The sequence below is a fragment of the Cynara cardunculus genome (assembly GCF_001531365.2).
Source record: "Cynara cardunculus var. scolymus isolate 2C chromosome LG 7, CcrdV1, whole genome shotgun sequence".
NCBI lineage: Eukaryota > Viridiplantae > Streptophyta > Magnoliopsida > Asterales > Asteraceae > Cynara > Cynara cardunculus.
In genome coordinates, this window is record NC_037534.1 from 4817376 (window position 1) to 4822813 (window position 5438).

Consider the following 5438-nt stretch of genomic DNA (forward strand, 5'->3'; position numbering starts at 1 on the left):
AACACACAGCTTTTGTGTTAGTTTTTTGATTTCATACGAACACACAGCTTTTGTGTTAGTTTTTGATTTCATACGAACACACAGCTTTTGTCTTAGTTTTTTGATTTCATACTAACACATTGCTTTTGTCTTAGTTTTTTGATTTCATACTAACACATTGCTTTTGTCTTAGTTTTTTGATTTCATACTAACACATTGCTTTTGTGTTTTAGGATTGTTTTGTTCTTGGGCAGTAATCTTTTCCAATTCTGATTTCTGATTCAAAACACAACATTTACATAAAACCCATCTAGATATATAGACTATGTGTGTGATTAGGCATATACTATATCCGTGCTTAAGTGATTTAAGTGCTAGAAGGTCATGGAAGTTTAATGAAGAACTTCAAATTTTGCCATATGCATCATAGTGAAGAAGATAGTAGCGCTCAGGATCTATGGTGTTAGACTCTGGACAGAAAATCATATTTGAGAATAGAGACTCTGATCATGATATACATGGATAATTTTTTTGAAATAGTCCTCACTTTGGTATTGTTGATGATTGTTTACCAGGTAATCATCTTACTGGAAAAAAGTATAGGATTAGATGCACTGTTTTTAACAACAGATGCAAATACTAGCTAATTTCTGGGTATTATTACAACAGGGTAAGTTGAACAATGGATTTACCCTTTCCAGGTTTAATCTTTCTGCAAGTTCTAATATCCATTTTCTTTTTGTAATCAGTTTGATCTTTTTACCTACAATCATACCATTTTTTTCTATTGTAAATCTTAGAAATTGTACTAACAATTTCGTAATACACATATTTTATGTCATCATATTATGTTCCTGAGATTGAATTTGATTCAAACTATCACCCCTTGCTTCTGATCTTAAAGGGGTTTAAACTATTTGATCGTTTGATTTGTTGATGGTAGTCCTCCCACGAATGAGGTAATTAAGTTCTCAAATCTCTTTTATGAATAAATGGTTTCCATTAGTTTTTGTGTTTTCATTCCTTAGTTAGAGACTGAATGAAGTAAAKATTTTTAACTGGTTGATGTGAGATTTCMTGCTCTATTGGTCTTATTGATCACAATTTCACAATTTTTTTCTGTATGTTGTTTGGGAATGACGATTTGTGTTTGCTAGAAGAAGATATCAACATAGTGTTTTGTGAATTCCCCTAATTTTCGAGTATACCCTTGTTAGTACTTAGTATTGCCTTTGCCCAAAAAATTTTGTTGGTTAATGTTGTATTATTACAATATAGCTTGGAGATGGTTTTGCATTTTCTAATTGGCTTCTAGGATTTGCATAAAGCAAGGTAATTTGATTAAAGATTAAAGATGATGTGATTTTCATTGCCAAAAACAGAGTTGAGTCCATCAGGCTTATGTGCTACCTGGGTATAAGAACATTCAATCGTAGGTAAAGAGTTAATAATGGATGCCTAGGTCACAAGGAAGTTACTTTAATGTACTTGCAACCATTTTCATTGAATTTCTATTTCTGTTCCAACTCTAAAAAATGGGTAATTGTTATTTCACTTTTTGCCTTTTGGATGTTGTCAGTCTGCAGGAAATGTATTTGTAAGAAGCTCTTGGATGAAGAACTTGAATGTTGTCCAATATGCAATATTGATCTAGGATGTGTGCCTTTGGAGAAGTTGAGGTCATCTCTTTCTCTGTTTTGTTATGGCGTTCAAAGTTGCACATCAAATTGTTGTGAATGTAGGACAATGCACAAACACATTAAATATCRAARATCAAGTTGTTGAGATAAAGTAGAGTTATGTTGTTAATTACATAATTGGTAAGATCTATTTTATCTTTGCATGGTTATCCTTGTTATAAATCAACCATTGGAAGGATTATTTAACTACTTATTAYTAGCAAAACCCTCGTATTTYATGATGTATGTTTCTTRTTCTCTCTTTTATTGGTCAATTGTCCGGATTTTGTTTGCCATCTTTAAGCTTCCTCAATGGGTAATATTCATTGACAGTGGCTTCTTAGCTTCCATYASAGTTMTTCTATTGCATTCTAATGAATAGTTATCTCGTGAAGAAATCTACATGGACAGTAGTATAAGATAAGTCACRTCRTGCTTTCTTTTGAGATTGATAGATGGTTTCATAATACGACATCAAATAGATTATTGGATTGTTTCAATTCATCTCAAATCCATTGAATATGGAAAAATCAATAAAGTGTAGGGTCTGATACTTTCAAATACAAATGTTTATCCGTAATCAATATGCCCATTCACATCTTTACAAAATTTCACATCCCGCTGCATTGCGCGGGTATACAACTAATTAAATTGAAAATGAATATTGTAAAACCCAAAAAAAGAAAATTTGAGGAGTAAATAATTAATTTTATTTTTATTATTATTCTTTCCTTTTTGGATTATAATATATATATTATAAATAAAGAAATGAAAAGGATTTTGAAATCGGATTAATAATGAAGAAAAAACTCAAAATGGGGGTGAAAAGTGTAATTTTGACAAAAACATTGAAGTCAAGGGGCCAAATGTAACTTTGTGATAGTTAAAGAGGTGAGTCAGATATTAACAGGTCCAAACCAGAATGACTTGTTCTATAAATATGTCATATTCTGATTTTTGAAAATGATAAAACGATGACGACTTTTGAGGCCTCCTATTGGCTCGTTCAGTCAACCAATAAGCCAAAAGTTTACATGAATAAATAGCCAGCATTCCTCTCTACAATTTCCGTTCAAACATTTTGAATTTTCGCTGAAAATCGGGAGAGAAATTGGAGCGCTCGAAAGTCCCCATCTGAAATCTCCGTTTATCGACGATTAGAGGTAAAATATTCAAACTAAAATTCATGTTCTTTATATGGTTAACTTCGTTTTTTAGTCCTCTACAGAATCCTAGTAGCCTTACGTTCCATATTTCGTGTTTTATGGTTCGATTTTGAGGTTTAAAGTTTCGTTCGGTTTAGTTGAAAACTAAAACTTTAAATAAGAAAACATAACTCATTTGTTGACAAAAAATTGTGTTTTTTATGTCAAAATGTTGGTAAAATATTACCAAAGTTTTAGTACAAAAAGAATGAAGAAAATAAATCAAAAAAGGGTCAAAATGGAGCATAAAACGGTAAGAAACGCACAGCCATGGGGCTGTTGTGTTTCTGGGTTGCTATTGGGTCGGGTCGGGCCTAGATCCGACCCATAAACTTGTGAAACCGATCCATTAAAAATGTATATGAATATATGTTTAGAAAGAGTCAAACATGTGACCTCTAGTTGGTAGAGGCGCCTTAACCACTCCGATATGAGGTTATTTCACACTATTTAGGATTAAAAATTATTTATATTTAGTAATTAACTGATTTTCCTTAATAAATTTCTATTATAACTTCAAGAGTTTAGGAAACATAATTTAACCTCTAAAACTTTATTAACTCCGTAAAGTTCCTTGAAAATTTTAGATGTGTAGATTTCAACTTTATTTTATTATTTGATTTTATAAAATTATCAAAATGCCTCTAATATTAAAAAGTGTGTATTTTGAGCAATACGTGATCATTTTGCTTTATAAAAATACCGTCACGATTGAAATTTACTATTTTAATTATGTAATTATTTGGAGATATTTAGAATGAATCATTTAAATAATTAGATGATTTTTTATGAGATTAAAGCATAGCTCTTGAGTTATATATATATATATATATATATATGTATATATTGTCTAGACATTTATTTTAAAAAAGATGATTTTAGAGTTATAAAATGATTAATTGACTATATGAGGTGTTACTCGAGTTATAAGTTTATTAGGATGCTTTCAACTCGAAATATGTAATTATTAACTTATCTATCATATAATAGATAATGTAATCACATTTATGATGTCGTTTTAATATCTATAGCTATATGAGACACCTTATGTCGGAACTGACAGTTCCTATAATTTTAATTGATATGAGGAGCGTTCTTAAGCATAGTTGACCGAGGTTGACCCTAGTCGACGTAGTTGACCGTAAGTTGACTTTTATGTTGGCTTTTGGGATAAATTAATCATTAATTCACTATTCGTTATTATAAATTGTAGGTTACCAGTCAGCGACATTAGTTAAGCAACCTACGTTATCAGGTGAGTCTTCATGAGATTTCACTGGGATGCATAACTAAGTACAATTTTTTTTGCATTATATGAATCGTTGATGATGTGTATGTATGCATGATATTTCAATTACATACATTATGATATATTTTACATGTATGTTATTTTGTGAATGGTTACACGCTACGTGTTTAATCAGTTTTCGAATAACTCTAGCATGTTGTTTCATATTAAAGTTTTATGATTCAAGGGTGAATATTTGACCAGTAAGTCACGACCAGTATAAAACACGACCCGAAAAAGTGGGTGATCAATTAAGACTGACATATCAACCTAGGGCGTGTTTGTGACTAAATGACCCATACTCGACTAAACATTATATGAGATTTCTTATTTTTAGTGTTTTAAATATATTTTTGTAAAAGTTGTGACTTTTATTATAAAACATGTATATATGCCCCCCCCCCCCCAACACACACACACACACATATATATATATATATATATATATATATATGTCAATAGATGATTTTATTCACGCAAACCATGAACTCACTAAGCTTTATAAGCTGACTATAGTATGCATCTCAGTGCCAGGTAGTTCGATGTTGGATAAGGGCAAAGGACACGCTTAGAGAGTTGCCTATTATCATCTTATTTTTAGTCTTTTGTCTAGACAATTATGTGTCGATCTTTTGTAACTTAACATGGTATGAGATGAGTTAGAACTTAAGTAAATTTTTGGTTGATTCAAAAACTTCCGTTGTAAACGGTTTTATTTTAGCCATCTTTTTGGAGTATTTATTTAGAAATTCGTTTTAGATTACATAATGTTTCAAAAAAAAATGAGGACGTTACAAATATTTCTTTTCAATGCATAAGGACACAGAAGAGTAAAACAATCCACAAGGGAATAAAATAATCAACAAAGAAATCTTTAATCTATGAGAATCAAGTCCCATAAATAACTCTCATTATCTCCAAAACAAGTGCCAAATACGACTTTCGATCCATCAAAGAGGATTTCTTTCAAGAGAAAAGAGCTTAGTGGCGGATTCAGAAATTTTTATTATTGGGGGAACCATTCAAGAATGTCAAAAAAAAATCTGAAACCGAATAACTCTTTCGAACCAATACAAAATTGGTTATTCGGTTTTCGGTTTTAAGATCCACTTTAATAGAATAAAAAGAACCCTTTCATTAGTATTATAGCAAACAAAACAAGATAAATAAAATGAATTTTAACGGGTTGACACTTTAGAAGTTAAAGAATTAAAGTTTAATTGATCAAGTAATGACGCATTCAAGTAAGAGTTCTAAAATGAGATGACAAGAATTAAAATTGGCTCT